Raw genomic sequence first — 12,782 nt, forward strand, 5'->3', positions numbered from 1 at the left:
TCGGTCTGGGAGCTGTGCTCACTCAGGTGGGCCGAGATGGAAGGATCAGACCAGTGGCCTACGCCAGCAAAGCCCTCTCCGAAACAGAACAGAGGTATTCCCAGATAGAACGCGAAGCCCTGGCTGTCCTCTGGGGCTGTAGGCATTTTCGTCTGTACGTGCTGGGAAGACCTGTAACGGTGGTGACTGACCATAAGCCGCTGCTCCCGATCATGGCTGGATCATCATCGAAGCCGCCGGCCAGAATCGAGAGGTGGATGCTTGCCCTTTTGGAATATAGCGTCACCCTGATATACCGGCCGGGTGCCAACAACGCGGCTGACTATCTGTCCCGACACGCGGGAGGGAGTGGAGGTCCATTGCAAGACACCTGCGCCGAAGAAGCCAATGACCACATCAGGATGGTGGTAGAGGGTGCCACTTCCAACGCGATACCGCTGCCAGAATTGGAGGCGGCTGTGGCCGACGACGAGTGCTTCCGAATATTGAGGAGCTCGATGCGGTCGGGATCCTGGAAGTCCGTGCTGGAGTTGCTGGCGGGGCGCACTCAAGAGGCCAAAGTGACCCTAGAGCAACTCTGGAAAGTGAAGGACGAGCTGTCCTTCTCGGAGTCAGGCCTTCTGCTGCGGGGCGATCGCCTGGTGGTGCCGGGTTCCAAAGTCAATGAAATAATCAATCTGGCACACCAGGGACACCAAGGAGTGGCCAAGACGAAGGCGAGGCTGAGGCTGAAGGTGTGGTTCCCCGAGCTAGAGCGGAAGGTGGACGACTTCGTGGCGGCCTGCGTGTGGTGCCAGGCGGCCTCCCCGGTGCAGCGTGAACCTGAGATCGAGGTGATGCCACGAGGGACCCGGCCGTGGGAAATCGTACATGCGGATTTTGGATCCACAACAGTGGGCACCCACTTCCTGGCCATAGTGGACGAGTACTCCCGGTACCCCGAAGTAGAGTTTGTTGAGTCAGTGGCATTTGAGCACGTGGTGGGAGCAGTGGAGAAGATCTTTGCCACCCATATGGTTTTCCAGTGACTCTATGCTCGGACAATGGGTCCCCCTTCCAGAGTGCACGGTTCTCGGAGTTCCTGGAGAGCTGCAGAGTGATACACAGGAAGGTCTCCCCGCTGTGGCCCCGTGCGAACGGGGACGCGGAACGGCTGATGAGGACACTGAATAAAACATTCCGGATAGCCCAAGGGCAGGGCCAGCCCCTCCAGCGGGCACTATATCAATTCCTGAGGGTATAACGCACCACCCCACACGCCTCGACTGGGGTTGCCCCAGCTGAAGTGATATTCCGACGATGCCCCCGAGGCTTCCTGCCGGAGGTACAAGAAAAGGAGCCAGGCGTGATAGATGATCAACGGGTGGAGGCTGAGCGACAGACACGGACAAATCAGGAGAATCTGAGGCGGGGTCTCCGCCCGCAGCGGCTAGAGCCGGGTGACGAGGTACTGATCCGGAATCGACATCCTCACGGCAAGCTCTCGCTCCCGTACGAACCGGAGCCACTGGACGTGGTAGCCGTAAAAGGGTCTATGGTGACGGCCTCGGATGGGAAATCGGCCGTCACTCGGAATGTGAGTTTCTTTAAGAAGCTGGGTGACTCTCGAGCTGAGCTCCCGCCGGACCCGGATGAGGTGGACCTCCCGGATGAAGCCACACCCCGGGGTGTAAACCCGGTGTCGCCAGATCGAGGGACTGGAACGATGGGAAACCCTGCGGTGGAGGTAGGTGGGAGGTACCCCCAGAGGGCTGAGCGAGGGAAACCTGCCTACCTCGGGGACTATGTGCTAGGCCGATTGTGTGCATTCCGGAGTGAGGGGACCCAGGTGGCTGCTATTAAGGGGCATGGGCTCTGAGTTGTCAGTTGTTGTTTTGTGTGCAGTGCAATATTTAGAAGTGTGTGTTATTGTTGTTCCTACCGAAAAAGGAGGAGTGTGGCGTTGCCCCGTGAGGGCCTGCGCACGCGGCGGCGTGACGTTGCACGTCGCCGCGAACGGCTTAAATAAACGGGGCGTTCCCGGCCGCCGCAGACCGACCGGGGAGCCCGAACTGCACAGACGTGTGCCGAGTGAAGTCTGTGGGTTGAGGGGCTCACGGGCACGCATGGGGGTGCTGACCGACCCTCAACAAGTGTTAGAAGTGATTGAGAGCACTACAAAGGACATCAAGAAAAAAAGACAGCGCGAATACTACTGGTTTGACAGACTAGAAGCATTCTCACCGCGAGGAATGAATGATGAGTTCGATCTTAACTGCTTCTTATAACATACCAGGCTTTCATTTGTGCTGTTTAATCCATAATGTACTGCTTTATGTACTTTGTTCCAGTAAGTCTCTCTTTTTCACACACAAGCATCAAGTCCAGAGAATATTATCAGCCATGAGATGCCCAAGTTGGACTCTTGCAAATCATGCAACATACATCATGATACTGACAGTATGCATCGTTATGCATCGTTAATAATATACACACTGCTTTTCTATTAGTTGATTTATCTAATATATATCACCACGAAACACATTGAATGACAATCATTTTTCATAGAAGTGTATTTTGAGTTAAATCCTTTTCCATTTACAGTAACAACTGAATGAATAAGCATTCTGTATACATCGCCCCCTTTTGCATCTCAAATTTTTCCATTTATTTATTTTTTCATACTTGATTATTGTCATTTTATTGTTCCACAAACAAATATATGAGTGTCACTCACACGCTTTCCTAAAACATATCATTTAATAGCAGAATCGTAATCATGCTGTTTTTAGTACAGCCACTGGCATTCTTGCCCACACCAAGATGGCCGGTACGCCTCACAGTGAGCCGCCATTTTACACACAAACGTTGCCACGGCAACGCCTATTTTGCACACAGTGACCGGACTACAGAACTGAGCTGAACGCCTCTGGAGAAAGAATCACATCAGCGCGGCACACGCACTGAAGGTAAGCGTAGAGAGCATGTTAACAGAGGAATGACAGTAATTACTCTGTTTCACACAGTTAAGCGACCGATAGATTAGTCGATCTAGGGCCAGCTAAGATGCAGATTCACGAGCATCACAATTCTTTCATTTTGCAGCGTTCTGCGAACGCACACCTATTCCGAAGTCTAACGCTGACCCTGAGCAATGAAACCATCTGCCATCAGGTCAGTGCCAAAACAGGGTGAAGGATGGTGACTTATCAGGCGCAATCTTGTCATTTTTAAATAGCACCAAGCATCTTTATTAACGCGACACGATGCAACTTGTTTACACAAATGATTAGCTACACATACTAGCTAAGGCATAATCAAAAGGGAAATCACAATAGTGATGTGTTAAAATCACGACATCTGGTTTAATACTAACACACTAATATGGAAAACATGTAGCTCTTCTTGCCAAAGTTACTGACAGTCTGAAATGTTCTCTTTTCTCTGTGTTACATGTATGTTTGTCACATGTGGGTACCCCGTTTTGCAAAAATTGTAATGTGCTTATGCTTCATGAATACTTTAACAGTTATACTATGCAGTGAAACCCGGCTCTGAAGAAGGAAATAATTTCCGAAATGCATTAGCCATTAGGGTTTTTCATTTGCCAGCATATCAGCACAAAATAAGTTGGTGATTGTTTACCAATTGCCATTACAAGCAATAAGGACATTTTCACGAATAAATGTATCTATGAAAAACATTTTGGAAATTAGATTTTTTGTATTATTATTATTATTATGATTATTTATTTTTTTTCCAAAGAGAAATGACAAGTGATTTAACCCCCAGTGGGAATTACAGGAGTGCGGCCCACACCGATGGCTAATTAGCCTAGGTCCTTTCTTTTCCAATCTTAGTATATTCCACCTGCCAAGAAAGTCATCAAGGACATGTTCAAGCAGTTATTTCCAGGCTCTGTCAACATCATCTACTGGCCAAACCAGAGAAGTGTGAATTCAATCGTTTGGAGGTTCAATACTTAGGCTACATAGTAAGTAGATCAGGACTCTCCATGGATCCCCGAAAGGTGAATGTAATCACTGAACGGCCACAACCAACTTCCGTCAAGCAAATATAAATCTTTCTCAGCGTGTCAAATTTCTAACGGAGATTCATTGCTGGTTTTTCTCAGATAATGTCACCCATAACATACCTCCTTAAAAACCGGTACAGTTTGCCTGGACAGAAAAGCAGGAGAATGCCTTTCTGCAATTGAAACACTTGCTCACCGAAGCCCCCATCCTGCGGCAGCCTGACACGTCAAAGCCATTCTTCATAGAAACTGATGCATCTGACGCTGCCTTGGGAGCGGTCTTACTGCAGCAGCAGTCAGATGGACAAGAACATCCCTTGGCCTAACTATCATAGACTCTCAGCACAAGCGAACGGAACTATTCCATCTTAGAAAAAGGGTTACTGGCTATCCGTCATTCGTTCTTAGAGTGGCATAATTTGTTATTGGGCGCTTTGTTTCCAATACGTATTAGAACCGACCACTGCAATTTGCAGGTACTACAATCCATGGAGTGTAAAAAATAGCAGACAAGCCAGGTGGACTTATTTTTTTGTGCAATACCAGTTTACCATCACCTACATCCCTGGAACTCAAAACCTTATTACCAACGCTCTCTCCAGAAGACCAGACCTTGGTATATTTAAAGAATTGAAACCACCTAAACTCCTCCAGGAAAAGGTGTTTCTCTGCTATATTCACCAATTTCTGCAGGTCGTCAAACAAGAAATATTCAAAGGCTCGGGCAGACAACGATTCCTCTCAGCCAATACCTGGCACTTAATAGAAAAGAATGATCTTCTCTTGAAAGATGATCAGTTGTATCTGCCAACCAAAAAAGTACAAAGGATGGCCTTGGGTTATTGTCATGATCAAGTCACACTACCAGTTGCACCTCCTCAGAGGTATACTTCCTTTCCTCTCCTTCCCCCAAAAGCTCACTGTCTCCAGAGCCCTGATTCTCTCTAAGCTGGACTATTGCAACAGCCTCTTTCTAAATCTGCCTGCTTCTACTCTCCGCCCTTTGCAACTTATACAGAACAAGACAGCGAGACTTGTCCTTGGCCTCAAGCCAAGGGATTGTATCTCTCCAAGACTGAAATCTCTGCACTGGCTCCCAGTGGCTGCGAGGATTAAGTTCAAAACCCTCTGCATCATCCATAAGGTCTTCTGGGGCACGGGCCTCAATACCTTCAACTTTCTCTCCCTAAACACCTTCTCTCTCTCGAGCTCTTCGCTCATCTATCTCAAACTCCCTCAGAGTCAGTCGCTTCTCCAAGCAACAAGTTGGTGGTAGATCTCTTTCTTCGGATTGTGCCTCTCTCTGGAACAGCCTCCCTGCCTCCCTGAAATTTGAGGAGAATCGTCTTCAATACTGGAAGCACCTTAATTTCCACTGGTTACCTGGTCACCCTCTGATCTCGGGCCCAGGGCGCTTCCCATGGCAGTAGCACTCCTGCACTGCCTTCCCGGCTTCCCCGGCACTTGGGGACTGGTTCTGTATCCCTACAGTCTCACCACCAGCACTTGACACCTCATGGCTGCACTTTGGGCCGTACTTTTACGTACTATATATCTTTATTTATTTTGTTTGGTTCTTATCCCATGTACTGCACTGTCCTCTTCCCCTTCTCCCTCGCACTTCTCCTCCTTCCCCTTCCTATGCACTTGCGCGATCTGAATGACACCTGGCCTAGTAGGATCAGTGTCTGTCCTCCCTTGTTCCCCCTCCCATGCCTCATCACGCCTTGAAACACTTGTGTATAGGCACGTTATAAATGCCATATCATATCATATCATATTCTCTGCAAGCAGGACACAGAGGTGTAAATACCACCTTAGGTACCTTACGCCGATATTTCTGGTGGCCACAAATGCCCAATGACGTCAAATAGTAAGTTTCAGCCTGTCAGGTTTGTGCCCAGAACAAGTCAGCTCATAAAAGGCCGGCTGGGATTTTACATCAGCCTGACCTCCCAGATTGTCCATGGGAAATGATTGCCTCCGACTTCATAGTAGACCTCCCACCATCGAGAGGCTGCACAGCTATAATGGTTACTGTTGATCTCTTCGCAAGGATGGCACACTCTTCTCCACTAGAAAAACTGCCTTCTGCCACACAGACGGCCATGGTTTTTCTGACAGATATCTTCGGTTTACATGGACTACTGTCAGGATTCGCCCCTGGATGTTATGGAGTACATGGTGACTCTAACTTGATTTAGTTCCCATTCAGGTCTAGTCCTCACTCAAGATGGCGCCCTTTCCTTTAAATCAGGACCACGCCCTTTCTCAGCGCGTTGTATCGGTTTCTTCTCAGCCGACTTCAACGCTGCTGCGCTTTTGGCTGAGTTTTTGCCCTCCTTTGGATCCTTCCTGGTCGCCTGCATTCCTTCCTGAATTCCTCTGCGTTCTGCTGTGCTTGCTCCCATTGTTCGTTATTTCCTTTCTTCCGTCTCTGTTTATCTATCGCTGTCTCCCCCTACGCCCCACCTGTGTCCTAGCCTTCATTGTTTTCTTTGCACCTTAACCCTACGCTGTCTTGTGTAATTCACTCTTGTGGTGTCATCGGCTCGTTTAGCCGCTCTGATTTCCTTTTTCCCTTTGTGGTTGCAGTATTGCTTTTACTTTCCCCACGCCACGGCTCTTGGTCTCCGCGCGTGGTCGCAGAGCTGCTTTCACTTTAACTGCGGCCGCGGCTTTGTTGCCCTCACTCCCCCCGGTTTCAACTGTTTACCAGGTATGTGGGACTCTGCTATTACCTCCTAGTCTGACTCATTCTCGCTCCCTTTTACCTCTCTGTTCTTACGTTCTCTTCCTGGAGCCTCTTCTATACCCATCTTTCCAGACATCTGTACTACTCTCCCGGATTCTACGGAATATCAGGAATCCTGTCTATGAACTGCCTCTAGACTGTCTCATACTTCAGAGGACTGATCACCCTTTCCAATACCTAAGCCTTCTGCAACTTCCGGCAGATCCAGCCCAAGGAAAGGATATTATCTGCACTACCAGGGTTTTTTCCGCCTATCGGGCTTTTTCCCTGTGATTCTGGGGGTTGGCTCCTCGGGGTTCCCCTTAGACAAGTTCCCACTCCTGTCAAGGTGGCCTCTGAGGAAGCCAGGCCTTATTTACACAACAAGAAGAAGAAACCTTACCAAACAAGGTTGACTACTGAACCCAAGAAATCCCGAAGAAAGCCGACCCTGGAAGCCAAGGACAGTTCATCAGAAGGCTCAGGTGAGGAGGAGGTTGGGAAGGAAGGGACCTCACCTGGCAGTCTTGACAACTACTGACAACCATTATCTCGGATCGAGGTACCCAATATGTTTCCAAGTTCTGGATAAGTTAAGTAAAATGCTGGGAATCCAAAGAGCTTTGTCATCTGGATACCATTGTCATGCTGAGAACCTGGTGTCTGCAGAAGCTGCTGAATCCCCGACAATCCACCCAAAATGTGGCACTCTGAGCTGACATATATATATAACTGCTCAGTTTACCTCACTTTCAGGGGAAAGGGGGAAGGGACAAAGAAACAAACACCAGGCTGGAAGCTATCAACTCGCTGGTTCTTCACCTGTAGTTAAAACATAAACATGCAATACACCTCATTACTCATGGGTTACTATACTAACCTTAAACTCTATATCCTTTACCAAAATAGTTTAAAAACCATACCTGGTACTTCTCTTCAGAATGCCCAGAGAAGTGATAAGCAGACAAGACTTCCTTACATGTGGACCAGAATCTTATAGATCATTCAGCCTTCTCAGTAGGTCCATGAATGTAATTTAACTTTGTAGTTATCTACTGAGTGAGGAACTTCTTGAGTGGGGACCTCATAAGGTGTACTCTCGCGACCCGTATGTTAGTGCTATTAAGGTTGGCAATGGTTTTCTTATTTTATTATTTTATTCTTGTGTTGCAAGGATGTAGGTCAACACGGAGACATAGAGTCCCTCAGCTCCGTTTGTAAAGTAAGCAGTAGTTTGTTTGTGCCTACACCTCTTTGCGCCAAATTTCTGTTGTAAATGAATAAAAGTACGTAGTCAAGTTTCTTCAAGTATATTTTCTTAATTTATTTGATATATGTTCTGCCCATATGGATGACACGTGTTTCGGCGTTTCATTGGCGCCTTTTTCAAATCCGGGCTGAATGCAAGCGTAACAGGTAATAAAACAAAACACAAAATATAACATATGAAATAGCATTTTAGCTTATTTTGTAACACATTTAGTAGTTAGAATAGTGACTTAGGCTGTGTAGTATATCCTTTTAGCATTCTCAAATTGCATGAACACCTAAAAGTGCAGCACCTCTTAGTTACCTCAAATGGTTAAAACTAAATCCATTACAGTGACTATGTTAGTTTTTTAAAATTAAATTTGTGCAATCCGAAAAAGTAGTAAGTATGGGATGGCATGGACCTAACAATTTTTGGCTGTCAGAAAAGCAAGTAAATTTGTTTTCTTACCCTTATTGAATGTAGTGCGAATCTCCCTTTCCTTATTTCCGGGAATTAGTTTTTAGTTGAAGTGTATCACGGTAGTTCCAGGGTTAAATCCCACCTAGAACAAATTTGGTTGTACTATTATGCTAACATTAGCCTTTTAACCTTCTATCGGATTGATTCTTTGTGCATGATTCCATGGCATATATTTAGACACATTTTAAACTCTAGTAAGCATGACTATTAACATCTTTCTCATTGCATTTATGTAAAAAGTGCTATTCATATTTGCAATCCTCCAATCGCATTACATATCCTTGGTCTCATGCATTCTGTTACTCTAGCGGTCACTAGGAATTACTTTTTCAGTTACAATGACTGGTAACCGATTTGCTCCCCATTTGTGTTTACCAAAACACCCTTTCGCGTGCGTTTGAAATCCCAACCAAAATATATTTTGTTTATGCTACTCGGCATCAAGCGTGCTGAATTCTACATTGAGCATGCTTGTAGCGGTGGTCTTTCCACCCCTTAAAAGTGCTTACCTACAAAATTCTCTTGCTCATGCCTCAAGCATCGGGGGTCCTGTTTTGTTTCTGGCAAATCCTTGTTCATAAAGAGTTACAGATTGCTAGTCCCTCTTTCCTTTTGTTCATTTACAAAATTCGGCGGCCATACTTTGGGCTGAGTTTTAGTACGTAAGTCCTTTTTTCCTTTTTGATGTTTAAAATGATCTGTTGCATTTGTGTTTAGTGTAACATTGATTTGAATTTAGACTTCCGTATTTATCTTGCACGGCTGATCTGTTACTTATTATTATGTCCAAATTTACAAAAATTAAAGTTAAAGGAGTAACTAATTTTTTCACTATGTTTATTAGTATTTTATTCCTTCCCCCCCGCAATCTCTTTATATTATGTATACCTAAGACAGTTTCCTGTTGGGAATGGTGCATTATGGTAATGTTAGTTTTCTTCATTGACCATTATTTTCTCACTATATTTTATTAGCATTCTTTTCACAATTTCAGAATAGTGCATTGCGGTACCTGTGGTTTGATGTTAATTTCGCCTCTCTCATCTGTTTAACTTTCATCTGATTAGCGGTTTCGCCCATATATAGGATCTCCCCATGTGTATATCTGAAGCATATGTTTTAACATTGCAGTATTCAATAATATTTTTCTATGCAACAAATTATAATTGAACAAAATAGAAACAGGAAAAAAACATTTTTGTAATTAATAAAAAAATTTGCAATATTCATAACGAGTCCTGTAAATTATCATTTTTTTGGTTTTGTTTCTGCTATTTCTCTGCTACTTCTCCAGCATCACAAAAAGTGAATCATTTCATTGTCTGAATTTAATCCATGTTCCAATGTTTGAAAATGACAGATTAATCTGGCTTCTTCTTGCCTTAAGCAAAGTTCTTGATTTCCTCCTCGTTTGCCCATTTTGATTCTTTTCAGTCCAATAAATCTAATTTCTTTTTTATTATGCATTTGGTGTTGGTTTTGCCAATGAACAGATAACGGGAGGTTTTTGTCTTGACTTCCTATGGCTGAAATATGTTTTCTAATTTTAGTTCTTAACTCCCGAATGGTGCTCCCAATGTAGAGCAGATTACAGACACATATCACTGCGTAGACCACATGTTTGGATCTACAATTAATTTGTTCCCTAATCTTTGTTTTGACACCTTCTTGGTTCGTAAAAGTAACTGTTTCTTGTAGTGCATAGTGGCACATCGAACAGAAGCCACATTTCCTGAAACCTGACTGTGGTTGTCGTAACCATGTTTGTGATCTTGTTTCTTCTTCTTCCTCTTCGGACATCATAGAAGGACTCAACATGTTTTTCAGAGTTCTGGCTTTCCTATAAATTATTGTTGGATAATCTTGTATGTGTTTCTCGATATGTGGGTCTAGTTTTAATAGATACCAGTTCTTTTTTAGGACTTTTTTAATTTCTTTGTTGTTTGGACAATATGCCGTAATAAAATGAATAGTACCATCTGGTTGTGTACTTTTGCTGCTTTGAGATAATGTTGATTGTCTGGTCATGTTTTTGGCTTTCATTTTTGCAGTCAATTAAAACTGCAAAAATGAAAGCCAAAAACATGACCAGACAATCAACATGATCTCAAAGCAGCAAAAGTACACAACCAGATGATGCTATTAATTTATTACGGCATATTGTGCAAACAACAAAGAAATTAAAAAAGTCCTAAAAAAGAACTGGTATCTATTAAAACTAGACCCACATATCGAGAAACACATACAAGATTATCCAACAATAATTTATAGGAAAGCCAGAACTCTGAAAAACATGTTGAGTCCTTCTATGATGTCCGAAGAGGAAGAAGAAGAAACAAGATCACAAACATGGTTACGACAACCACAGTCAGGTTTCAGGAAATGTGGCTTCTGTTCGATGTGCCACTATGCACTACAAGAAACAGTTACTTTTACGAACCAAGAAGGTGTCAAAACAAAGATTAGGGAACAAATTAATTGTAGATCCAAACATGTGGTCTACGCAGTGATATGTGTCTGTAATCTGCTCTACATTGGGAGCACCATTCGGGAGTTAAGAACTAGAATTAGAGAACATATTTCAGCCATAGGAAGTCCAGACAAAAACCTCCCGTTATCTGTTCATTGGCAAAACCAACACCAAATGCATAATAAAAAAGACATTAGATTTATTGGACTGAAAAGAATCAAAATGGGCAAACGAGGAGGAAATCAAGAACTTTGCTTAAGGCAAGAAGAAGCCAGATTAATCTGTCATTTTCAAACATTGGAACATGGATTAAATTCAGACAATGAAATGATTCACTTTTTGTGATGCTGGAGAAGTAGCAGAGAAATAGCAGAAACAAAACCAAAAATAATTTACAGGACTCTTGTTATGAATATTGCAAATGTTTTTATTAATTACAAAAATGTTTTTTTCCTGTTTTCTATTTTGTTCAATTATAATTTGTTGCATAGAAAAATATTATTGAATACTGCAATGTTAAAACATATGCTTCAGATATACACATGGGGAGATCCTATATATGGGCGAAACCGCTAATCAGATGAAAGTTAAACAGAGGAGAGAGGCGAAATTTACATCAAACCACAGGTACCACAATGCACCATTCTGAAATTGTGAAAAGAATGCTAATAAAATATAGTGAGAAAATAATGGTCAATGAAGAAAACTAAAGTTACCATGATGCACCATTCCCAACAGGAAACTCTCTTAGGTATACATAATATAAAGAGATTGAGGGGGGGGGGGGGGGAATACTAATAAACATAGTGAAAAAATTAGTTACTCCTTTAACTTTAATTTTTGTAAATTTGGACATAATAATAAGTAACAGATCAGCCGCGCAAGATAAATACGGAAGTCTAAATTCAAATCAATGTTACACTAAAGACAAATGCAACAGATCATTTTAAACATCAAAAAGGAAAAAAGGACTTACGTACTAAAACTCAGCCCAAAGTATGGCTGCCGAATTTTGTAAATGAACAAAAGGAAAGAGGGACTAGCAATCTGTAACTCTTTATGAACAAGGATTTGCCAGAACCAAAACAGGACCCCCGATGCTTGAGGCATGAGCAAGAGAATTTTGTAGGTAAGCGCTTTTAAGGGGTGGAAAGACCACCGCTACAAGCATGCTCAATGAAGAATTCAGCACGCTTGATGCCGAGTAGCATAAACAAAATATATTTTGGTTGGGATTTCAAACTCACGCAAATAGGGTGTTTTGGTAAACACAAATGGGGAGCAAATCGGTTACCAGTCATTGTAACTGAAAAAGTAATTCCTAGTGACCGCTAGAGTAACAGAATGCATGAGACCCAGGATATGTAATGCGATTGGAGGATTGCAAATATGAATAGCACTTTTTACATAAATGCAATGAGAAAGATGTTACTAGTCATGCTTACTAGAGTTTAAAATGTGTCTAAATATATGCCAGGGAATCATGCACAAAGAATCAATCCGATAGAAGGTTAAAAGGCTAATGTTAGCATAATAGAACAACCAAATGTGTTCTAGGTGGGATTTAACCCTGGAACTACCGTGATACACTTCAACTAAAAACTAATTCCCGGAAATAAGGAAAGGGAGATTCGCACTACATTCAATAAGGGTAAGAAAACAAATTTACTTGCTTTTCTGACAGCCAAAAATTGTTAGGTCCATGCCATCCCATACTTACTACTTTTTCGGATTGCACAAATTTAATTTTAAAAAACTAACATAGTCACTGTAATGGATTTAGTTTTAACCATTTGAGGTAACTAAGAGGTGCTGCACTTTTAGGTGTTCA

Source organism: Ambystoma mexicanum, chromosome 5q (assembly GCF_040938575.1).
Source record: "Ambystoma mexicanum isolate Mex_15411 chromosome 5q, UKY_AmexF1_1, whole genome shotgun sequence".
NCBI classification, from domain to species: Eukaryota; Metazoa; Chordata; class Amphibia; order Caudata; family Ambystomatidae; genus Ambystoma; species Ambystoma mexicanum.